Source organism: Lissotriton vulgaris, unplaced genomic scaffold (genome assembly GCF_964263255.1).
Source record: "Lissotriton vulgaris unplaced genomic scaffold, aLisVul1.2 SCAFFOLD_630, whole genome shotgun sequence".
Lineage (NCBI taxonomy): Eukaryota > Metazoa > Chordata > Amphibia > Caudata > Salamandridae > Lissotriton > Lissotriton vulgaris.
Genome location: NW_028252722.1, coordinates 565,160 through 592,166, shown reverse-complemented (window position 1 = coordinate 592,166; position 27,007 = coordinate 565,160).

Sequence of the window (27,007 nt, the reverse complement as noted above, 5' to 3'; positions counted from 1 at the left end):
TTGCGGTACTCTTCTCCCTTCCATCCTGAGGGAAATGCGGTTGTGGAAAGAAAAAAACGTGACATAAAGCAATCTATAACAGCGAGGGTATTAGGTTCGAGTGATGGGTGGGTCAAACATCCAACAAGTGTCCAGCGTAGTCTTAACAATCTGCCAAGAAGTTCTCTAAAGGGTTTCACTCCATATAAACTATTGTTCGGCACTAGAATGAAAATCCAGGATTTAGATTGTCAAACTTCAGTGGTGGAAGAAAAAACCTTTGATATCAAAGATCGTTTGGTTGTTTTACAGGACTTGAATGAAACAAGAAAAAGTCTAAGTAACATAAAGTCTAAGCCAACAACCACTGAAGAACCACCTGTCCCAGCAAGACCTGTCTGGATTCCAAAGATAGGGGATCTGGTCAGAGAAAAGACCACTTTGAAGAAGGAATTTGGGCCTTCTTACAGAAAAGCAGTACCTGTCTTAGCTGTCAGCGGAACAAGATCAGTACTACTACCGCCACTTTTTGGTAAAAAGGAGAACAGAGTTGTATCCATCGACCTGGTGAAACCACAATCATGTGGCCAATAATAAGCAGTAGGCCCAGTGGACTCCCAAGAAGTAGCAGAAGACCAAATCTTGCTACAATCCAAGAGGTTCAAACTGAGAGACTAATCACTTTCGATAAACCTTCAGTGATTAAAAAAAAGGACTATGCAACAAAGCCATGGAACTTGTGCCTCTTGAAACCCAAATTGCAACAGTTCATGAAGAAACGCCACTCTACAACGATGTAGCCACAGACTATACAAATGTAACAAAAGAAAATGCAAAGATCAATGGAAATCCGGAAGCAATCCCCCCAATTGACAGAACTGCATCTGGCTACTTTATCAACTTTGATGACTTTTCCGATGATCCGAGTGAACATGGAGACAAGCTAGCAACAAAAAGAGACTCTAGAGACAATATTTTGAATCTGCCTCTAGCATATGTACAATCTTGTATAACTATGTGATAAAATGGTCTCCATCTTTTTTCTGTATTCAGAGCCATTTCATAAATGTAATTTTCGCAATTCATTCAGCCAATATTTATATTTGCATTTCCTGAATGATAACTCTGCTTGAAAGCGTACAGTATAATACTCATTTTCGTGTAGCGATACCATTTCAAATGCATCCATTGTATTTTAGGGTGGGCTGGAAAACACATGCATACCTATATGTTTCTATATTGCTTAGTATTTAGTAATGATGGACATTATACGTGGAGTGGGTGTTGTGAATGTATCTAGGACCCTAATTAAATATTCCAGATGTATGCCCTTATATGGTTATAATAAATCATGTCCTTATAAAGGCATAAGAGTCATACCCATATTTAGTCATAGCCCATGCAGCCCAAAAACGGCAAGGCTACTTCCTTAGACTTCTAGAGAGCACAACGAGTTCTTTCAACAAACCAAACCTCCAGCAACCTGGGAATTCCCCATGCCTTTGTTTTGATTTGTCATAGAACTCCTGCGAGCACTAAAAGAACGGCCCGTTCTTAGTGACATCTTTTATTGACGTCTTAAGTCCAAACTTACGTCAAACACAGCACCTTCCAGGTATAAATATACCAACACTTGCCTTAAGCAACACACGTTGGTGTGGAGCAGAGCAGCTATCTACTTATCCGAAGCCCAGCTGATGCGAGAGCCGAAGGAAGCCGTCCCTCCCTTTGACACACCGGGAAAGAAGCTGCCTTTTCTCACGCCGAGAAATCCAGCTCCGGTGTTTCCAGTCACCCTTGCGGGTTACTGGGAGATCGAGTCCTGAGAAACGAGATACAAGACCTCCTTCATTCTATAACCAAGGTACGGAGCTGATTCAAACCTTAAAGAGAATTCTTGATTCAGATTCTTGGCAAAAACCCAACTTTACTTAAAACTTCAACTTACTTACTCCTTCCCACGTATTAGGCTGAGGTCAGGTACACCAGGGTAGGTGTATTTTAGAAGCACCAGTTGAGTTTGTTAGTCAATGTTGTTATGTATGTAAATATTTTATCAGTTTTAAAGTATCATATGGCTAAGAAACCATATCAATGCTTTTAGAGTATTATTTCATAATACTCCTTTTACTGTACGCACTTTACTTCATGATAAGTATTGCAATTGTGGCAATTCATTTCTCTTGCATGAGAAAGAAGACTGCTCAATAAAATAACACCTTTTATTGAAAACGCCTGTCTCTCTATTCCTCTGCACCCTGGTGAAATTAAGCATACACGATTGACTGAGTGAAATAGCTGTCTATTGTTTTCACACGACTCTGGAGATCTACTCCTTATTCTGGGGGAGCAAAGTTGTCATGTTATATGGTTGTCAGAAGCTAATCCCTTCTTGTCTAAATCAGGGATGTTAACCCCTCCCTATATAATCGAGAAAGTTCCTAGTGACCTCTGAGCTAGCTGGCAAAACTAATTAAGTCTAACATAGTCAGTAGAGACCTAGATGACCTCAGTCCTACGCCTACACTGCTGTTTATGTTATTCCAATGCGCAGAGCCTATTGGGAATAAAGGAACTACACCACATGGCGCCCAACGTTTGGTAAGGCGATAATCTAACGCTATATACTAGAGTAACTCAGTCGTGCTTTTTCACACAGACCCTTTTTCCCGTAAAAACTACAATAGACGTCTGGAGTGGGTGAAAGGTTAAACATCCGCCGGAACTTAGTAGGATGAGAATCCTATGTATTAGTTTACGGTATAGTCAACGTTGAAGGATACAGTGTTCCAAAATATTGTGCACCTAATCTTTGTTTCCTTGAAACTTGATCTGCAACAAAAAAAACCTTTCATTAAACAATGTCAAACCACAGCGACAACAACGGAACCGGTGAAGCCGCAGTAAATGCGAATCAACCGGGTGCAGATCTTACAGGGTTTAATGAAGACGACCATGATGCAATAATCATCCTGGTCAATATAAGAAAATCCATAACTATAAAACTTATAGAAATGGGGTATCATCGAGAGGTGGTACAGTTGTATTTGTGGTAGAGGCCCATGAATATCGGCAGACAGAGGTATTCTATTCCAGGATAACTTTTCCAGAAGCACATGCTGTGACACGTGAGTTCCACTACTATAAAATAGCGGAATCTCCAGAGGAATACTCTCCGATCGAGGAAGTTGAAATTCCACTAACATACCAAGAGCACCTGCTCTTATTTAATGGTGCCCTAAAACATCAAAATCACATTACCAGGCTCGGTCCACTAGGTAGATCAGGAGCCACATGGCCGGTTCTAGCCAGCTAATCACCACATCCAGACATTGGAAAAATGTCAAACGAAGAACTCTTAGTTAAAATAAAAGAATGAACAACAGCATATTGAGATTTAGTTCAATTTACACTTGACGGTACAAACTACAGAATAAAACAACTAATTGAAAATCCTGAAAAAACCTTTATTAAAAACAATCTCAATTCTCAAAAGAAGAAGTGGGAGGGTAATAAACAAACCACTCCCAGGGAAAAACTATTTCAGTCCAGAGGAAGGTCTCCCCAACGGAGAAATAGATCTCCAGAAGAGGGGGGCAAGACTCCCCAAAGGGAGCCCTCTGAAAAAAGATACAACCTTAGAAATAGGGATACATTAAGAAAACCTGACAGATATCAAGATATTGATACATGTCCCTCTCGATCTTTTCAGACTTGCTCACAGAAATCGGAAAGAAGAGGATGGTCAGAACACAAGGAAGAGCACGTCAAGTCCAAAGACAAAGAACCTGCTCATCAAAATAAAAAATCACAATTTCCCAGAAAGAAGGTAGCAAGTATTAAAATTAAACATGCCGAGAATCCTGAGGAGACAACTGAAAAACGAGGAGTGGGCCCAGACAATGCTAGACAGCACAGCAGAAGTGACCATAGCTCGCAAGATCCCGATGACTCTTCTGGAGACAGTGGACACAAATGAATACATTCAAGTGGAAACTGCAGACACGCGAGTTAGCGTGCCCCATAAACTATATGAAATAACATTATGTATAGAGGGAGATAAAACTAGGAACATAAAAGGTCTCTTTTGGGAGAATCTATCTAAAGGCTATGATATCCTTCTAGCAGAGAAAGATTGGCCACCAGAGTTTGTCAGGGAGTGCCCACATGGCGAAGAAATGATTATGCCTGCCTTCTCAAATCATATCCCAATTCATAAAAAATACACATTTGCAAGAAAATGGGCAGTGGCTCAAGCCCCTGCTTTATATAAAAATCATGTAGGATGGGATAAGGATTCTCATCCCCACAAAATCCAGTTAAAAAATCTACATACTGCACAAAGACAGTACCCAGTTAAACAAGAAGCTAAAAGGCAAGTCAGGGAGATCTTAGATCAACTTGAATATCAAGGGGTGATTGAAACATGCACCTCACAAATGAACAATCCTTTGTTTCCTGTCTCCAAGCCAGACGACTCATATCGTCTAGTTTTGGACTACAGACATCTAAACTCCTGCTGTAAAACTTTTGCAGTCCAAAACTCACACAGTGCAGCACTAATGAATAACATTGTGCGCAAAAAATATAAAACGACATTAGATATCTCTAATGGATTCTTCTGTCAAAACATTGCACCTGAAAGCAGGTATTTGACCGCTTTCTCAATAATGGGGTCGCCAAAAAAATTCTGTCGACTCCCACAGGGATTCAAGAATAGCCCAGGATTATTCTCAGCAAGGGTAACAGAATTACTACAAATGTATTATGATGAGGCATTATCCTAGGTCGATGACATCTATCTTGCAGACGATGACCTGGAGACACACTTGAAAAGAGTGAACACCATAATACTTGGGTTCGCATCGGAGGGTAACAAATTCCACTTTAAAAAGTCAAGAATAGCCCATCTAACTGTCCTATTTTTAGGATATGAATTATCAAGTGAAGGCAAAAGACTAGCAGACAATTTCTTAGAGAAATGTGCAGTACTCCAAGCACCTAAAACGCTGCAGAATTTACAATCAATACTAGGTTTCCTGAATTTCGGAAGAACATACATTCTAAATTATGCAGAGAGGGTTAAACCTCTCTACGAATTAATAAAACCTGATTTCAAACCAATTAATTGGACTAAAAAACACACAGCAATTTTGATATCATTACAGACAGACATGTTAACCAAAAGAAAACTGCAAACACGGTCAAACGAACGCAACCTTGTAAACCGAGTCATCCCAGGAAGATGTGGATTTACGTACCTGACCTCTAATGAGGGAGAAACGGTACCAATAGCTTACAAATCACATTTGTACACACAAGCTGAAATAAAATTCAGTTCTACAGAAAAAATTCTGACAGCGGTTCAAACCTCTGTAGCAAAAGAAAGAGCCCTAGCCCAGGGAAAAAGGATATCTGTTTTAACAGCTGTATCAGCCCTTGAGGCAGTAACAATACCAGGCAATCCTAATGCTAAAGCTCTAGATCCAAAATGGATAAAATGGGAAAATTCTCTTGCTGCAGAAGACGTGGCACACGCTTTAGATCCGAAAATAAAAAAAATAGAATATCTGGAATATGAAAATGAATGTCCTCTGCCGATCAAAATTCTGCCTCTCGAACAGTACACCTCTGTAATCTACACAGACAGATTTGCACAACATTACGTTGTGGAAAAGAAAATTTACAATAATGCGTGCGCGATTGTTAAAGGTCGCTGGCGCTTAGGTAAATTCAGACCAATGATCACTAAAACCGAATCATTCAGAAACTGTACAGCTCAGCGAGCTGAAATAAGATCTCTAAAATTGGCGCTTGAAAATGCCGATCGCGAATTCCCCACACTGATAGTGTGCGATTCACATTACTGCGTCCAGTCTTACAATAAGAGCATGCAGACTTGGATTTAAAACGGTTACAAGGATGACACTAGTGCCACAATAAAGCATAATAAGCTACGGGAACAAGTAGTTCTTGTACAGAAAGAACTACAAAAGACTCATGTGATACATACACTGAGTCATCAACGTGATGGCGTTCACGTTGGAGGGAATTCATTGGCTGATAGAGGTACAGCGGCAGCTGGTCAACCGGCTTCCGTATCCACTAAAACGCGTTCAGAAAAACAAATAGATGGAGAAACCATGCTGGCAGTAAAAGCCTCATTAAAAGGCGACTATGCAGCGTTACCTCTCAACTATCCACTCAATATTATATACATAATTGATGCGAACTCCGTTCCGTTTGCTCAAATCCCTGGAGTGGGGGATAGAGTAATTCCAAACACGAACCGGAGAATCTTCTTGATACAAGAAGCACACATGGGATTGGGTCTAAGGCACCAAGAGATCCTGAAATCTCTAATAGATTTACAATCACAGTACTGGTGGCCTGGAATGAGCGTGCAAGTTTATAACTTTGCAATGAATTGTCAGGACTGCAACAGAGATCGCAGTGGTGAACCGGACGAGACACCTGCCCAGACACCTCTATTAGACAGCATTAGACTATCTATACGCAGACATCCATACGGAAGAACGCAGTCCCATAATTATTAAGACTAGATTCACTAAAGATATGGCCCCAGCGCTCGGCTGACGCCAGAACTGTTATAAAAGATTTGCGATTCTTTATTGGCATATATGCAATTGGTATGCTACATTCTGACCAGAGTCCTGCGTTTAGCTCTCGAGCTTACAAAGAGGCCATGACCAGCATGGGCATTGCATTGCGGTACTCTTCTCCCTTCCATCCTGAGGGAAATGCGGTTGTGGAAAGAAAAAAACGTGACATAAAGCAATCTATAACAGCGAGGGTATTAGGTTCGAGTGATGGGTGGGTCAAACATCCAACAAGTGTCCAGCGTAGTCTTAACAATCTGCCAAGAAATTCTCTAAAGGGTTTCACTCCATATAAACTATTGTTCGGCACTAGAATGAAAATCCAGGATTTAGATTGTCAAACTTCAGTGGTGGAAGAAAAAACCTTTGATATCAAAGATCGTTTGGTTGTTTTACAGGACTTGAATGAAACAAGAAAAAGTCTAAGTAACATAAAGTCTAAGCCAACAACCACTGAAGAACCACCTGTCCCAGCAAGACCTGTCTGGATTCCAAAGATAGGAGATCTGGTCAGAGAAAAGACCACTTTGAAGAAGGAATTTGGGCCTTCTTACAGAAAAGCAGTACCTGTCTTAGCTGTCAGCGGAACAAGATCAGTACTACTACCGCCACTTTTTGGTAAAAAGGAGAACAGAGTTGTATCCATCGACCTGGTGAAACCACAATCATGTGGCCAATAATAAGCAGTAGGCCCAGTGGACTCCCAAGAAGTAGCAGAAGACCAAATCTTGCTACAATCCAAGAGGTTCAAACTGAGAGACTAATCACTTTCGATAAACCTTCAGTGATTAAAAAAAAGGACTATGCAACAAAGCCATGGAACTTGTGCCTCTTGAAACCCAAATTGCAACAGTTCATGAAGAAACGCCACTCTACAACGATGTAGCCACAGACTATACAAATGTAACAAAAGAAAATGCAAAGATCAATGGAAATCCGGAAGCAATCCCCCCAATTGACAGAACTGCATCTGGCTACTTTATCAACTTTGATGACTTTTCCGATGATCCGAGTGAACATGGAGACAAGCTAGCAACAAAAAGAGACTCTGGAGACAATATTTTGAATCTGCCTCTAGCATATGTACAATCTTGTATAACTATGTGATAAAATGGTCTCCACCTTTTTTCTGTATTCAGAGCCATTTCATAAATGTAATTTTCGCAATTCATTCAGCCAATATTTATATTTGCATTTCCTGAATGATAACCCTGCTTGAAAGCGTACAGTATAATACTCATTTTCGTGTAGCGATACCATTTCAAATGCATCCATTGTATTTTAGGGTGGGCTGGAAAACACATGCATACCTATATGTTTCTATATTGCTCAGTATTTAGTAATGATGGACATTATACGTGGAGTGGGTGTTGTGAATGTATCTAGGACCCTAATTAAATATTCCAGATGTATGCCCTTATATGGTTATAATAAATCATGTCCTTATAAAGGCATAAGAGTCATACCCATATTTAGTCATAGCCCATGCAGCCCAAAAACGGCAAGGCTACTTCCTTAGACTTCTAGAGAGCACAACGAGTTCTTTCAACAAACCAAACCTCCAGCAACCTGGGAATTCCCCATGCCTTTGTTTTGATTTGTCATAGAACTCCTGCGAGCACTAAAAGAACGGCCCGTTCTTAGTGACATCTTTTATTGACGTCTTAAGTCCAAACTTACGTCAAACACAGCACCTTCCAGGTATAAATATACCAACACTTGCCTTAAGCAACACACGTTGGTGTGGAGCAGAGCAGCTATCTACTTATCCGAAGCCCAGCTGATGCGAGAGCCGAAGGAAGCCGTCCCTCCCTTTGACACACCGGGAAAGAAGCTGCCTTTTCTCACGCCGAGAAATCCAGCTCCGGTGTTTCCAGTCACCCTTGCGGGTTACTGGGAGATCGAGTCCTGAGAAACGAGATACAAGACCTCCTTCATTCTATAACCAAGGTACGGAGCTGATTCAAACCTTAAAGAGAATTCTTGATTCAGATTCTTGGCAAAAACCCAACTTTACTTAAAACTTCAACTTACTTACTCCTTCCCACGTATTAGGCTTAGGTCAGGTACACCAGGGTAGGTGTATTTTAGAAGCACCAGTTGAGTTTGTTAGTCAATGTTGTTATGTATGTAAATATTTTATCAGTTTTAAAGTATCATATGGCTAAGAAACCATATCAATGCTTTTAGAGTATTATTTCATAATACTCCTTTTACTGTACGCACTTTACTTCATGATAAGTATTGCAATTGTGGCAATTCATTTCTCTTGCATGAGAAAGAAGACTGCTCAATAAAATAACACCTTTTATTGAAAACGCCTGTCTCTCTATTCCTCTGCACCCTGGTGAAATTAAGCATACACGATTGACTGAGTGAAATAGCTGTCTATTGTTTTCACACGACTCTGGAGATCTACTCCTTATTCTGGGGGAGCAAAGTTGTCATGTTATATGGTTGTCAGAAGCTAATCCCTTCTTGTCTAAATCAGGGATGTTAACCCCTCCCTATATATTCGAGAAAGTTCCTAGTGACCTCTGAGCTAGCTGGCAAAACTAATTAAGTCTAACATAGTCAGTAGAGACCTAGATGACCTCAGTCCTACGCCTACACTGCTGTTTATGTTATTCCAATGCGCAGAGCCTATTGGGAATAAAGGAACTACACCACATGGCGCCCAACGTTTGGTAAGGCGATAATCTAACGCTATATACTAGAGTAACTCAGTCGTGCTTTTTCACACAGACCCTTTTTCCCGTAAAAACTACAATAGACGTCTGGAGTGGGTGAAAGGTTAAACATCCGCCGGAACTTAGTAGGATGAGAATCCTATGTATTAGTTTACGGTATAGTCAACGTTGAAGGATACAGTGTTCCAAAATATTGTGCACCTAATCTTTGTTTCCTTGAAACTTGATCTGCAACAAAAAAAACCTTTCATTAAACAATGTCAAACCACAGCGACAACAACGGAACCGGTGAAGCCGCAGTAAATGCGAATCAACCGGGTGCAGATCTTACAGGGTTTAATGAAGACGACCATGATGCAATAATCATCCTGGTCAATATAAGAAAATCCATAACTATAAAACTTATAGAAATGGGGTATCATCGAGAGGTGGTACAGTTGTATTTGTGGTAGAGGCCCATGAATATCGGCAGACAGAGGTATTCTATTCCAGGATAACTTTTCCAGAAGCACATGCTGTGACACGTGAGTTCCACTACTATAAAATAGCGGAATCTCCAGAGGAATACTCTCCGATCGAGGAAGTTGAAATTCCACTAACATACCAAGAGCACCTGCTCTTATTTAATGGTGCCCTAAAACATCAAAATCACATTACCAGGCTCGGTCCACTAGGTAGATCAGGAGCCACATGGCCGGTTCTAGCCAGCTAATCACCACATCCAGACATTGGAAAAATGTCAAACGAAGAACTCTTAGTTAAAATAAAAGAATGAACAACAGCATATTGAGATTTAGTTCAATTTACACTTGACGGTACAAACTACAGAATAAAACAACTAATTGAAAATCCTGAAAAAACCTTTATTAAAAACAATCTCAATTCTCAAAAGAAGAAGTGGGAGGGTAATAAACAAACCACTCCCAGGGAAAAACTATTTCAGTCCAGAGGAAGGTCTCCCCAACGGAGAAATAGATCTCCAGAAGAGGGGGGCAAGACTCCCCAAAGGGAGCCCTCTGAAAAAAGATACAACCTTAGAAATAGGGATACATTAAGAAAACCTGACAGATATCAAGATATTGATACATGTCCCTCTCGATCTTTTCAGACTTGCTCACAGAAATCGGAAAGAAGAGGATGGTCAGAACACAAGGAAGAGCACGTCAAGTCCAAAGACAAAGAACCTGCTCATCAAAATAAAAAATCACAATTTCCCAGAAAGAAGGTAGCAAGTATTAAAATTAAACATGCCGAGAATCCTGAGGAGACAACTGAAAAACGAGGAGTGGGCCCAGACAATGCTAGACAGCACAGCAGAAGTGACCATAGCTCGCAAGATCCCGATGACTCTTCTGGAGACAGTGGACACAAATGAATACATTCAAGTGGAAACTGCAGACACGCGAGTTAGCGTGCCCCATAAACTATATGAAATAACATTATGTATAGAGGGAGATAAAACTAGGAACATAAAAGGTCTCTTTTGGGAGAATCTATCTAAAGGCTATGATATCCTTCTAGCAGAGAAAGATTGGCCACCAGAGTTTGTCAGGGAGTGCCCACATGGCGAAGAAATGATTATGCCTGCCTTCTCAAATCATATCCCAATTCATAAAAAATACACATTTGCAAGAAAATGGGCAGTGGCTCAAGCCCCTGCTTTATATAAAAATCATGTAGGATGGGATAAGGATTCTCATCCCCACAAAATCCAGTTAAAAAATCTACATACTGCACAAAGACAGTACCCAGTTAAACAAGAAGCTAAAAGGCAAGTCAGGGAGATCTTAGATCAACTTGAATATCAAGGGGTGATTGAAACATGCACCTCACAAATGAACAATCCTTTGTTTCCTGTCTCCAAGCCAGACGACTCATATCGTCTAGTTTTGGACTACAGACATCTAAACTCCTGCTGTAAAACTTTTGCAGTCCAAAACTCACACAGTGCAGCACTAATGAATAACATTGTGCGCAAAAAATATAAAACGACATTAGATATCTCTAATGGATTCTTCTGTCAAAACATTGCACCTGAAAGCAGGTATTTGACCGCTTTCTCAATAATGGGGTCGCCAAAAAAATTCTGTCGACTCCCACAGGGATTCAAGAATAGCCCAGGATTATTCTCAGCAAGGGTAACAGAATTACTACAAATGTATTATGATGAGGCATTATCCTAGGTCGATGACATCTATCTTGCAGACGATGACCTGGAGACACACTTGAAAAGAGTGAACACCATAATACTTGGGTTCGCATCGGAGGGTAACAAATTCCACTTTAAAAAGTCAAGAATAGCCCATCTAACTGTCCTATTTTTAGGATATGAATTATCAAGTGAAGGCAAAAGACTAGCAGACAATTTCTTAGAGAAATGTGCAGTACTCCAAGCACCTAAAACGCTGCAGAATTTACAATCAATACTAGGTTTCCTGAATTTCGGAAGAACATACATTCTAAATTATGCAGAGAGGGTTAAACCTCTCTACGAATTAATAAAACCTGATTTCAAACCAATTAATTGGACTAAAAAACACACAGCAATTTTGATATCATTACAGACAGACATGTTAACCAAAAGAAAACTGCAAACACGGTCAAACGAACGCAACCTTGTAAACCGAGTCATCCCAGGAAGATGTGGATTTACGTACCTGACCTCTAATGAGGGAGAAACGGTACCAATAGCTTACAAATCACATTTGTACACACAAGCTGAAATAAAATTCAGTTCTACAGAAAAAATTCTGACAGCGGTTCAAACCTCTGTAGCAAAAGAAAGAGCCCTAGCCCAGGGAAAAAGGATATCTGTTTTAACAGCTGTATCAGCCCTTGAGGCAGTAACAATACCAGGCAATCCTAATGCTAAAGCTCTAGATCCAAAATGGATAAAATGGGAAAATTCTCTTGCTGCAGAAGACGTGGCACACGCTTTAGATCCGAAAATAAAAAAAATAGAATATCTGGAATATGAAAATGAATGTCCTCTGCCGATCAAAATTCTGCCTCTCGAACAGTACACCTCTGTAATCTACACAGACAGATTTGCACAACATTACGTTGTGGAAAAGAAAATTTACAATAATGCGTGCGCGATTGTTAAAGGTCGCTGGCGCTTAGGTAAATTCAGACCAATGATCACTAAAACCGAATCATTCAGAAACTGTACAGCTCAGCGAGCTGAAATAAGATCTCTAAAATTGGCGCTTGAAAATGCCGATCGCGAATTCCCCACACTGATAGTGTGCGATTCACATTACTGCGTCCAGTCTTACAATAAGAGCATGCAGACTTGGATTTAAAACGGTTACAAGGATGACACTAGTGCCACAATAAAGCATAATAAGCTACGGGAACAAGTAGTTCTTGTACAGAAAGAACTACAAAAGACTCATGTGATACATACACTGAGTCATCAACGTGATGGCGTTCACGTTGGAGGGAATTCATTGGCTGATAGAGGTACAGCGGCAGCTGGTCAACCGGCTTCCGTATCCACTAAAACGCGTTCAGAAAAACAAATAGATGGAGAAACCATGCTGGCAGTAAAAGCCTCATTAAAAGGCGACTATGCAGCGTTACCTCTCAACTATCCACTCAATATTATATACATAATTGATGCGAACTCCATTCCGTTTGCTCAAATCCCTGGAGTGGGGGATAGAGTAATTCCAAACACGAACCGGAGAATCTTCTTGATACAAGAAGCACACATGGGATTGGGTCTAAGGCACCAAGAAATCCTGAAATCTCTAATAGATTTACAATCACAGTACTGGTGGCCTGGAATGAGCGTGCAAGTTTATAACTTTGCAATGAATTGTCAGGACTGCAACAGAGATCGCAGTGGCGAACCGGACCAGACACCTGCCCAGACACCTCTATTAGACAGCATTGGACTATCTATACGCAGACATCCATACGGAAGAATGCGGTCCCATAATTATTAAGACTAGATTCACTAAAGATGTGGCCCCAGCGCTCGGCTGACGCCAGAACTGTTATAAAAGATTTGCGAGTCTTTATTGGCACATATGCAATTGGTATGCTACATTCTGACCAGGGTCCTGCGTTTAGCTCTCGAGCTTACAAAGAGGCCATGACCAGCATGGGCATTGCATTGCGGTACTCTTCTCCCTTCCATCCTGAGGGAAATGCGGTTGTGGAAAGAAAAAGCCGTGACATAAAGCAATCTATAACAGCGAGGGTATTAGGTTCGGGTGATGGGTGGGTCAAACATCTAACAAGTGTCCAGCGTAGTCTTAACAATCTGCCAAGAAATTCTCTAAAGGGTTTCACTCCATATGAACTATTGTTCGGCACTAGAATCAAAATCTAGGATTTAGATTGTCAAACTTCAGTGGTGGAAGAAAAAACCTTTGATATCAAAGATCGTTTGGTTGTTTTACAGGACTTGAATGAAACAAGAAAAAGTCTAAGTAACATAAAGTCTAAGCCAACAACCACTGAAGAACCACCTGTCCCAGCAAGACCTGTCTGGATTCCAAAGATAGGGGATCTGGTCAGAGAAAAGACCACAGTGAAGAAGGAATTTGGGCCTTCTTACAGAAAAGCAGTACCTGTCTTAGCTGTCAGCGGAACAAGATCAGTACTACTACCGCCACTTTTTGGTAAAAAGGAGAACAGAGTTGTATCCATCGACCTGGTGAAACCACAATCATGTGGCCAATAATAAGCAGTAGGCCCAGTGGACTCCCAAGAAGTAGCAGAAGACCAAATCTTGCTACAATCCAAGAGGTTCAAACTGAGAGACTAATCACTTTCGATAAACCTTCAGTGATTAAAAAAAAGGACTATGCAACAAAGCCATGGAACTTGTGCCTCTTGAAACCCAAATTGCAACAGTTCATGAAGAAACGCCACTCTACAACGATGTAGCCACAGACTATACAAATGTAACAAAAGAAAATGCAAAGATCAATGGAAATCCGGAAGCAATCCCCCCAATTGACAGAACTGCATCTGGCTACTTTATCAACTTTGATGACTTTTCCGATGATCCGAGTGAACATGGAGACAAGCTAGCAACAAAAAGAGACTCTGGAGACAATATTTTGAATCTGCCTCTAGCATATGTACAATCTTGTATAACTATGTGATAAAATGGTCTCCACCTTTTTTCTGTATTCAGAGCCATTTCATAAATGTAATTTTCGCAATTCATTCAGCCAATATTTATATTTGCATTTCCTGAATGATAACCCTGCTTGAAAGCGTACAGTATAATACTCATTTTCGTGTAGCGATACCATTTCAAATGCATCCATTGTATTTTAGGGTGGGCTGGAAAACACATGCATACCTATATGTTTCTATATTGCTCAGTATTTAGTAATGATGGACATTATACGTGGAGTGGGTGTTGTGAATGTATCTAGGACCCTAATTAAATATTCCAGATGTATGCCCTTATATGGTTATAATAAATCATGTCCTTATAAAGGCATAAGAGTCATACCCATATTTAGTCATAGCCCATGCAGCCCAAAAACGGCAAGGCTACTTCCTTAGACTTCTAGAGAGCACAACGAGTTCTTTCAACAAACCAAACCTCCAGCAACCTGGGAATTCCCCATGCCTTTGTTTTGATTTGTCATAGAACTCCTGCGAGCACTAAAAGAACGGCCCGTTCTTAGTGACATCTTTTATTGACGTCTTAAGTCCAAACTTACGTCAAACACAGCACCTTCCAGGTATAAATATACCAACACTTGCCTTAAGCAACACACGTTGGTGTGGAGCAGAGCAGCTATCTACTTATCCGAAGCCCAGCTGATGCGAGAGCCGAAGGAAGCCGTCCCTCCCTTTGACACACCGGGAAAGAAGCTGCCTTTTCTCACGCCGAGAAATCCAGCTCCGGTGTTTCCAGTCACCCTTGCGGGTTACTGGGAGATCGAGTCCTGAGAAACGAGATACAAGACCTCCTTCATTCTATAACCAAGGTACGGAGCTGATTCAAACCTTAAAGAGAATTCTTGATTCAGATTCTTGGCAAAAACCCAACTTTACTTAAAACTTCAACTTACTTACTCCTTCCCACGTATTAGGCTTAGGTCAGGTACACCAGGGTAGGCGTATCTTAGAAGCACCAGTTGAGTTTGTTAGTCAATGTTGTTATGTATGTAAATATTTTATCAGTTTTAAAGTATCATATGGCTAAGAAACCATATCAATGCTTTTAGAGTATTATTTCATAATACTCCTTTTACTGTACGCACTTTACTTCATGATAAGTATTGCAATTGTGGCAATTCATTTCTCTTGCATGAGAAAGAAGACTGCTCAATAAAATAACACCTTTTATTGAAAACGCCTGTCTCTCTATTCCTCTGCACCCTGGTGAAATTAAGCATACACGATTGACTGAGTGAAATAGCTGTCTATTGTTTTCACACAACTCTGGAGATCTACTCCTTATTCTGGGGGAGCAAAGTTGTCATGTTATATGGTTGTCAGAAGCTAATCCCTTCTTGTCTAAATCAGGGATGTTAACCCCTCCCTATATATTCGAGAAAGTTCCTAGTGACCTCTGAGCTAGCTGGCAAAACTAATTAGGTCTAACATAGTCAGTAGAGACCTAGATGACCTCAGTCCTACGCCTACACTGCTGTTTATGTTATTCCAATGCGCAGAGCCTATTGGGAATAAAGGAACTACACCACATGGCGCCCAACGTTTGGTAAGGCGATAATCTAACGCTATATACTAGAGTAACTCAGTCGTGCTTTTTCACACAGACCCTTTTTCCCGTAAAAACTACAATAGACGTCTGGAGTGGGTGAAAGGTTAAACATCCGCCGGAACTTAGTAGGATGAGAATCCTATGTATTAGTTTACGGTATAGTCAACGTTGAAGGATACAGTGTTCCAAAATATTGTGCACCTAATCTTTGTTTCCTTGAAACTTGATCTGCAACAAAAAAAACCTTTCATTAAACAATGTCAAACCACAGCGACAACAACGGAACCGGTGAAGCCGCAGTAAATGCGAATCAACCGGGTGCAGATCTTACAGGGTTTAATGAAGACGACCATGATGCAATAATCATCCTGGTCAATATAAGAAAATCCATAACTATAAAACTTATAGAAATGGGGTATCATCGAGAGGTGGTACAATTGTATTTGTGGTAGAGGCCCATGAATATCGGCAGACAGAGGTATTCTATTCCAGGATAACTTTTCCAGAAGCACATGCTGTGACACGTGAGTTCCACTACTATAAAATAGCGGAATCTCCAGAGGAATACTCTCCGATCGAGGAAGTTGAAATTCCACTAACATACCAAGAGCACCTGCTCTTATTTAATGGTGCCCTAAAACATCAAAATCACATTACCAGGCTCGGTCCACTAGGTAGATCAGGAGCCACATGGCCGGTTCTAGCCAGCTAATCACCACATCCAGACATTGGAAAAATGTCAAACGAAGAACTCTTAGTTAAAATAAAAGAATGAACAACAGCATATTGAGATTTAGTTCAATTTACACTTGACGGTACAAACTACAGAATAAAACAACTAATTGAAAATCCTGAAAAAACCTTTATTAAAAACAATCTCAATTCTCAAAAGAAGAAGTGGGAGGGTAATAAACAAACCACTCCCAGGGAAAAACTATTTCAGTCCAGAGGAAGGTCTCCCCAACGGAGAAATAGATCTCCAGAAGAGGGGGGCAAGACTCCCCAAAGGGAGCCCTCTGAAAAAAGATACAACCTTAGAAATAGGGATACATTAAGAAAACCTGACAGATATCAAGATATTGATACATGTCCCTCTCGATCTTTTCAGACTTCCTCACAGAAATCGGAAAGAAGAGGATGGTCAGAACACAAGGAAGAGCACGTCAAGTCCAAAGACAAAGAACCTGCTCATCAAAATAAAAAATCACAATTTCCCAGAAAGAAGGTAGCAAGTATTAAAATTAAACATGCCGAGAATCCTGAGGAGACAACTGAAAAACGAGGAGTGGGCCCAGACAATGCTAGACAGCACAGCAGAAGTGACCATAGCTCGCAAGATCCCGATGACTCTTCTGGAGACAGTGGACACAAATGAATACATTCAAGTGGAAACTGCAGACACGCGAGTTAGCGTGCCCCATAAACTATATGAAATAACATTAAGTATAGAGGGAGATAAAACTAGGAACATAAAAGGTCTCTTTTGGGAGAATCTATCTAAAGGCTATGATATCCTTCTAGCAGAGAAAGATTGGCCACCAGAGTTTGTCAGGGAGTGCCCACATGGCGAAGAAATGATTATGCCTGCCTTCTCAAATCATATCCCAATTCATAAAAAATACACATTTGCAAGAAAATGGGCAGTGGCTCAAGCCCCTGCTTTATATAAAAATCATGTAGGATGGGATAAGGATTCTCATCCCCACAAAATCCAGTTAAAAAATCTACATACTGCACAAAGACAGTACCCAGTTAAACAAGAAGCTAAAAGGCAAGTCAGGGAGATCTTAGATCAACTTGAATATCAAGGGGTGATTGAAACATGCACCTCACAAATGAACAATCCTTTGTTTCCTGTCTCCAAGCCAGACGACTCATATCGTCTAGTTTTGGACTACAGACATCTAAACTCCTGCTGTAAAACTTTTGCAGTCCAAAACTCACACAGTGCAGCACTAATGAATAACATTGTGCGCAAAAAATATAAAACGACATTAGATATCTCTAATGGATTCTTCTGTCAAAACATTGCACCTGAAAGCAGGTATTTGACCGCTTTCTCAATAATGGGGTCGCCAAAAAAATTCTGTCGACTCCCACAGGGATTCAAGAATAGCCCAGGATTATTCTCAGCAAGGGTAACAGAATTACTACAAATGTATTATGATGAGGCATTATCCTAGGTCGATGACATCTATCTTGCAGACGATGACCTGGAGACACACTTGAAAAGAGTGAACACCATAATACTTGGGTTCGCATCGGAGGGTAACAAATTCCACTTTAAAAAGTCAAGAATAGCCCATCTAACTGTCCTATTTTTAGGATATGAATTATCAAGTGAAGGCAAAAGACTAGCAGACAATTTCTTAGAGAAATGTGCAGTACTCCAAGCACCTAAAACGCTGCAGAATTTACAATCAATACTAGGTTTCCTGAATTTCGGAAGAACATACATTCTAAATTATGCAGAGAGGGTTAAACCTCTCTACGAATTAATAAAACCTGATTTCAAACCAATTAATTGGACTAAAAAACACACAGCAATTTTGATATCATTACAGACAGACATGTTAACCAAAAGAAAACTGCAAACACGCGCAAACGAACGCAACCTTGTAAACCGAGTCATCCCAGGAAGATGTGGATTTACGTACCTGACCTCTAATGAGGGAGAAACGGTACCAATAGCTTACAAATCACATTTGTACACACAAGCAGAAATAAAATTCAGTTCTACAGAAAAAATTCTGACAGCGGTTCAAACCTCTGTAGCAAAAGAAAGAGCCCTAGCCCAGGGAAAAAGGATATCTGTTTTAACAGCTGTATCAGCCCTTGAGGCAGTAACAATACCAGGCAATCCTAATGCTAAAGCTCTAGATCCAAAATGGATAAAATGGGAAAATTCTCTTGCTGCAGAAGACGTGGCACACGCTTTAGATCCGAAAATAAAAAAAATAGAATATCTGGAATATGAAAATGAATGTCCTCTGCCGATCAAAATTCTGCCTCTCGAACAGTACACCTCTGTAATCTACACAGACAGATTTGCACAACATTACGTTGTGGAAAAGAAAATTTACAATAACGCGTGCGCGATTGTTAAAGGTCGCTGGCGCTTAGGTAAATTCAGACCAATGATCACTAAAACCGAATCATTCAGAAACTGTACAGCTCAGCGAGCTGAAATAAGATCTCTAAAATTGGCGCTTGAAAATGCCGATCGCGAATTCCCCACACTGATAGTGTGCGATTCACATTACTGCGTCCAGTCTTACAATAAGAGCATGCAGACTTGGATTTAAAACGGTTACAAGGATGACACTAGTGCCACAATAAAGCATAATAAGCTACGGGAACAAGTAGTTCTTGTACAGAAAGAACTACAAAAGACTCATGTGATACATACACTGAGTCATCAACGTGATGGCGTTCACGTTGGAGGGAATTCATTGGCTGATAGAGCCACAGCGGCAGCTGGTCAACCGGCTTCCGTAGCCACTAAAACGCGTTCAGAAAAACAAATAGATGGAGAAACCATGCTGGCAGTAAAAGCCTCATTAAAAGGCGACTATGCAGCGTTACCTCTCAACTATCCACTCAATATTATATACATAATTGATGCGAACTCCGTTCCGTTTGCTCAAATCCCTGGAGTGGGGGATAGAGTAATTCCAAACACGAACCGGAGAATCTTCTTGATACAAGAAGCACACATGGGATTGGGTCTAAGGCACCAAGAGATCCTGAAATCTCTAATAGATTTACAATCACAGTACTGGTGGCCTGGAATGAGCGTGCAAGTTTATAACTTTGCAATGAATTGTCAGGACTGCAACAGAGATCGCAGTGGTGAACCGGACCAGACACCTGCCCAGACACCTCTATTAGACAGCATTAGACTATCTATACGCAGACATCCATACGGAAGAACGCAGTCCCATAATTATTAAGACTAGATTCACTAAAGATGTGGCCCCAGCGCTCGGCTGACGCCAGAACTGTTATAAAAGATTTGCGAGTCTTTATTGGCATATATGCAATTGGTATGCTACATTCTGACCAGGGTCCTGCGTTTAGCTCTCGAGCTTACAAAGAGGCCATGACCAGCATGGGCATTGCATTGCGGTACTCTTCTCCCTCCCATCCTGAGGGAAATGCGTTTGTGGAAAGAAAAAACCGTGACATAAAGCAATCTATAACAGCGAGGGTATTAGGTTCGGGTGATGGGTGGGTCAAACATCTAATAAGTGTCCAGCGTAGTCTTAACAATTTGCCAAGAAATTCTCTAAAGGGTTTCACTCCATATGAACTATTGTTCGGCACTAGAATTAAAATCCAGGATTTAGATTGTCAAACTTTAGTGGTGGAAGAAAAAACCTTTGATATCAAAGATCGTTTGGTTGTTTTACAGGACTTGAATGAAACAAGAAAAAGTCTAAGTAACATAAAGTCTAAGCCAACAACCACTGAAGAACCACCTGTCCCAGCAAGACCTGTCTGGATTCCAAAGATAGGGGATCTGGTCAGAGAAAAGACCACTTTGAAGAAGGAATTTGGGCCTTCTTACAGAAAAGCAGTACCTGTCTTAGCTGTCAGCGGAACAAGATCAGTACTACTACCGCCACTTTTTGGTAAAAAGGAGAACAGAGTTGTATCCATCGACCTGGTGAAACCACAATCATGTGGCCAATAATAAGCAGTAGGCCCAGTGGACTCCCAAGAAGTAGCAGAAGACCAAATCTTGCTACAATCCAAGAGGTTCAAACTGAGAGACTAATCACTTTCGATAAACCTTCAGTGAATAAAAAAAGGACTATGCAACAAAGCCATGGAACGTGTGCCTCTTGAAACCCAAATTGCAACAGTTCATGAAGAAACGCCAGTCTACAACGATGTAGCCACAGACTATACAAATGTAACAAAAGAAAATGCAAAGGTCAATGGAAATCCGGAAGCAATCCCACCAATTGACAGAACTGCATCTGGCTACTTTATCAACTTTGATGACTTTTCCGATGATCCGAGTGAACATGGAGACAAGCCAGCAACAAAAAGAGACTCTAGAGACAATATTTTGAATCTGCCTCTAGCATATGTACAATCTTGTATAACTATGTGATGAAATGGTCTCCACCTTTTTTCTGTATTCAGAGCCATTTCATAAATGTAATTTTCGCAATTCATTCAGCCAATATTTATATTTGCATTTCCTGAATGATAACTCTGCTTGAAAGCGTACAGTATAATACTCATTTTCGTGTAGCGATACCATTTCAAATGCATCCATTGTATTTTAGGGTGGGCTGGAAAACACATGCATACCTATATGTTTCTATATTGCTTAGTATTTAGTAATGATGGACATTATACGTGGAGTGGGTGTTGTGAATGTATCTAGGACCCTAATTAAATATTCCAGATGTATGCCCTTATATGGTTACAATAAATCATGTCCTTATAAAGGCATAAGAGTCATACCCATATTTAGTCATAGCCCATGCAGCCCAAAAACGGCAAGGCTACTTCCTTAGACTTCTAGAGAGCACAACGAGTTCTTTCAACAAACCAAACCTCCAGCAACCTGGGAATTCCCCATGCCTTTGTTTTGATTTGTCATAGAACTCCTGCGAGCACTAAAAGAACGGCCCGTTCTTAGTGACATCTTTTATTGACATCTTAAGTCCAAACTTACGTCAAACACAGCACCTTCCAGGTATAAATATACCAACACTTGAGTTAAGCAACACACGTTGGTGTGGAGCAGAGCAGCTATCTACTTATCCGAAGCCCAGCTGATGCGAGAGCCGAAGGAAGCCGTCCCTCCCTTTGACACACCGGGAAAGAAGCTGCCTTTTCTCACGCCGAGAAATCCAGCTCCGGTGTTTCCAGTCACCCTTGCGGGTTACTGGGAGATCGAGTCCTGAGAAACGAGATACAAGACCTCCTTCATTCTATAACCAAGGTACGGAGCTGATTCAAACCTTAAAGAGAATTCTTGATTCAGATTCTTGGCAAAAACCCAACTTTACTTAAAACTGCAACTTACTTACTCCTTCCCACGTATTAGGCTTAGGTCAGGTACACCAGGGTAGGCGTATCTTAGAAGCACCAGTTGAGTTTGTTAGTCAATGTTTTTATGTATGTAAATATTTTATCAGTTTTAAAGTATCATATGGCTAAGAAACCATATCAATGCTTTTAGAGTATTATTTCATAATACTCCTTTTACTGTACGCACTTTACTTCATGATAAGTATTGCAATTGTGGCAATTCATTTCTCTTGCATGAGAAAGAAGACTGCTCAATAAAATAACACCTTTTATTGAAAACGCCTGTCTCTCTATTCCTCTGCACCCTGGTGAAATTAAGCGGATGTATGACGTTACAACGCATACTTTTACTCCGCATACCATTACAACGCGGTATTTACAACGCATACCGTTACAATGCATAGCGCTTTGGGGTGCTGGATAGTGGTAAGTATAATTTACTATTCTAACTCCAGTCCCCGTGGACCCTAGGGAAGGTGTTGGATAGTAAATTAAACTTACCTCTTATCCTAGAGCGCCCCCCAGCGCAATGCGTTGTAATGGTATGCGTTGTAATGCCTGCGTTGTAGTGCGTTGTAAAAAATGCGTTGTAACAGGTGCATACCAATTAAGCATGCACGATTGACTGAGTGAAATAGCTGTCTATTGTTTTCACACGACTCTGGAGATCTACTCCTTATTCTGGGGGAGCAAAGTTGTCATGTTATATGGTTGTCAGAAGCTAATCCCTTCTTGTCTAAATCAGGGATGTTAACCCCTCCCTATATATTCGAGAAAGTTCCTACTGACCTCTGAGCTAGCTGGCAAAACTAATTAAGTCTAACATAGTCAGTAGAGACCTAGATGACCTCAGTCCTACGCCTACACTGCTGTGTATGTTATTCCAATGCGCAGAGCCTATTGGGAATAAAGGAACTACACCACATGGCGCCCAACGTTTGGTAAGGCGATAATCTAACGCTATATACTAGAGTAACTCAGGCGTGCTTTTTCACACAGACCCTTTTTCCCGTAAAAACTACAATAGACGTCTGGAGTGGGTGAAAGGTTAAACATCCGCCGGAACTTAGTAGGATGAGAATCCTATGTATTAGTTTACGGTATAGTCAACGTTGAAGGATACAGTGTTCCAAAATATTGTGCACCTAATCTTTGTTTCCTTGAAACTTGATCTGCAACAAAAAAAACCTTTCATTAAACAATGTCAAACCACAGCGACAACAACGGAACCGGTGAAGCCGCAGTAAATGCGAATCAACCGGGTGCAGATCTTACAGGGTTTAATGAAGACGACCATGATGCAATAATCATCCTGGTCAATATAAGAAAATCCATAACTATAAAACTTATAGAAAATGGGGTATCATCGAGAGGTGGTACAGTTGTATTTGTGGTAGAGGCCCATGAATATCGGCAGACAGAGGTATTCTATTCCTGGATAACTTTTCCAGAAGCACATGCTGTGACACGTGAGTTCCACTACTATAAAATAGCGGAATCTCCAGAGGAATACTCTCCGTTCGAGGAAGTTGAAATTCCACTAACATACCAAGAGCACCTGCTCTTATTTAATGGTGCCCTAAAACATCAAAATCACATTACCAGGCTCGGTCCACTAGGTAGACCAGGAGCCACATGGCCGGTTCTAGCCAGCTACACACCACATCCAGACATTGGAAAAATGTCAAACGAAGAACTCTTAGTTAAATTAAAAGAATGAACAACAGCATATTGAGATTTAGTTCAATTTACACTTGACGGTACAAACTACAGAATAAAACAACTAATTGAAAATCCTGAAAAAACCTTTATTAAAAACAATCTCAATTCTCAAAAGAAGAAGTGGGAGGGTAATAAACAAACCACTCCCAGAGAAAAACAATTTCAGTCCAGAGGAAGGTCTCCCCAACAGAGAAATAGATCTCCAGAAGAGGGGGGCAAGACTCCCCAAAGGGAGCCCCCTGAAAAAAGATACAACCTTAGAAATCGGGATACATTAAGAAAACCTGACAGATATCAAGATATTGATACATGTCCCTCTCGATCTTTTCAGACTTCCTCACAGAAATCGGAAAGAAGAGGGTGGTCAGAACACAAGGAAGAGCACGTCAAGTCCAAAGACAAAGAACCTGCTCATCAAAATAGAAAATCACAATTTCCCAGAAAGAAGGTAGCAAGTATTAAAATTAAACATGCCGAGAATCCTGAGGAGACAACTGAAAAACGAGGAGTGGGCCCAGACAATGCTAGACAGCACAGCAGAAGTGACCATAGCTCGCAAGATCCTGATGACTCTTCTGGAGACAGTGGACACAAATGAATACATTCAAGTGGAAACTGCAGACACGCGAGTTAGCGTGCCCCATAAACTATATGAAATAACATTATGTATAGAGGGATATAAAACTAGGAAAATAAAAGGTCTCTTTTGGGAGAATCTATCTAAAGGCTATGATATCCTTCTAGCAGAGAAAGACTGGCCACCAGAGTTTGTCAGGGAGTGCCCAGATGGCGAAGAAATGATTATGCCTGCCTTCTCAAATCATATCCCAATTCATAAAAAATACACATTTGCAAGAAAATGGGCAGTGGCCCAAGCCCCTGCTTTATATAAAAAATTGTAAAGGATGGGATGAGGATTCTCATCCCCACAAAATCCAGTTAAAAAATCTACATACCGCACAAAGGCAGTACCCAGTTAAACAAAAAGCTAAAAAGCAAGTCAGGGAGATCTTAGATCAACTTGAATATCAAGGGGTGATTGAAACATGCACCTCACAAATGAACAATCCTTTGTTTCCTGTCTCCAAGCCAGACGACTCATATCGTCTAGTTTTGGACTACAGACATCTAAACTCCTGCTGTAAAACGTTTGCAGTCCAAAACTCACACAGTGCAGCACTAATGAATAACATTGTGCGCAAAAAATATAAAACGACATTAGATATCTCTAATGGATTCTTCTGTCAAAACATTGCACCTGAAAGCAGGTATTTGACCGCTTTCTCAATAATGGGGTCGCAAAAAAAATTCTGTCGACTCCCACAGGGATTCAAGAATAGCCCAGGATTATTCTCAGCAAGGGTAACAGAATTACTACAAATGTATTATGATGAGGCATTATCCTAGGTCGATGACATCTATCTTGCAGACGATGACCTGGAGACACACTTGAAAAGAGTGAACACTATAATACTTGGGTTCGCATCGGAAGGTTACAAATTCCACTTTAAAAAGTCAAGAATAGCCCATCTAACTGTCCTATTTTTAGGATATGAATTATCAAGTGAAGGCAAAAGACTAGCAGACAATTTCTTAGAGAAATGTGCAGTACTCCAAGCACCTAAAACGCTGCAGAATTTACAATCAATACTAGGTTTCCTGAATTTCGGAAGAACATACATTCTAAATTATGCAGAGAGGGTTAAACCTCTCTACGAATTAATAAAACCTGATTTCAAACCAATTAATTGGACTCAAAAACACACAGAAATTTTGATATCATTACAGACAGACATGTTAACCAAAACAAAACTGCAAACACGCGCAAACGAACGCAACCTTGTAATCTGAGTCATCCCAGGAAGATGTGGATTCACATACCTGACCTCTAATGAGGGAGAAACGGTACCAATAGCTTACAAATCACATTTGTACACACAAGCTGAAATAAAATTCAGTTCTACAGAAAAAATTCTGACAGCGGTTCAAACCTCTGTAGCAAAAGAAAGAGCCCTAGCCCAGGAAAAAAGGATATCTGTTTTAACAGCTGTATCAGCCCTTGAGGCAGTAACAATACCAGGCAATCCTAATGCTAAAGCTCTAGATCCAAAATGGATAAAATGGGAAAATTCTCTTGCTGCAGAAGACGTGGCACACGCTTTAGATCCAAAAATGAAAAAAATAGAATATCTGGAATATGAAAATGAATGTCCTCTGCCGATCAAAATTCTACCTCTCGAACAGTACACCTCCGTAATCTACACAGACAGATTTGCACAACATTACGTTGTGGAAAAGAAAATTTACAATAACGCGTGCACGATTGTTAAAGGTCGCTGGCGCTTAGGTAAATTCAGACCAATGATCACTAAAACCGAATCATTCAGAAACTGTACAGCTCAGCGAGCTGAAATAAGATCTCTAAAATTGGCGCTTGAAAATGCCGATCGCGAATTCCCCACACTGATAGTGTGCGATTCACATTACTGCGTCCAGTCTTACAATAAGAGCATGCAGACTTGGATTCAAAACGGTTACAAGGATGACACAGGTGCCACAATAAAGCATAATAAGCTATGGGAACAAGTAGTTCTTTTACAGAAAGAACTACAAAAGACTCATGTGATACATACACTGAGTCATCAACGTGATGGCGTTCACGTTGGAGGGAATTCATTGGCTGATAGAGCCACAGCGGCAGCTGGTCAACCGGCTTCCGTAGCCACTAAAACGCGTTCAGAAAAACAAATAGATGGAGAAACCATGCTGACAGTAAAAGCCTCATTAAAAGGCGACTATGCAGCGTTACCTCTCAACTATCCACTCAATATTATATACATAATTGATGCGAACTCCATTCCGTTTGCTCAAATCCCTGGAGTGGGGGATAGAGTAATTCCAAACACGAACCGGAGAATCTTCTTGATACAAGAAGCACACATGGGATTGGGTCTAAGGCACCAAGAAATCCTGAAATCTCTAATAGATTTACAATCACAGTACTGGTGGCCTGGAATGAGCGTGCAAGTTTATAACTTTGCAATGAATTGTCAGGACTGCAACAGAGATCGCAGTGGCGAACCGGACCAGACACCTGCCCAGACACCTCTATTAGACAGCATTAGACTATCTATACGCAGACATCCATACGGAAGAATGCGGTCCCATAATTATTAAGACTAGATTCACTAAAGATGTGGCCCCAGCGCTCGGCTGACGCCAGAACTGTTATAAAA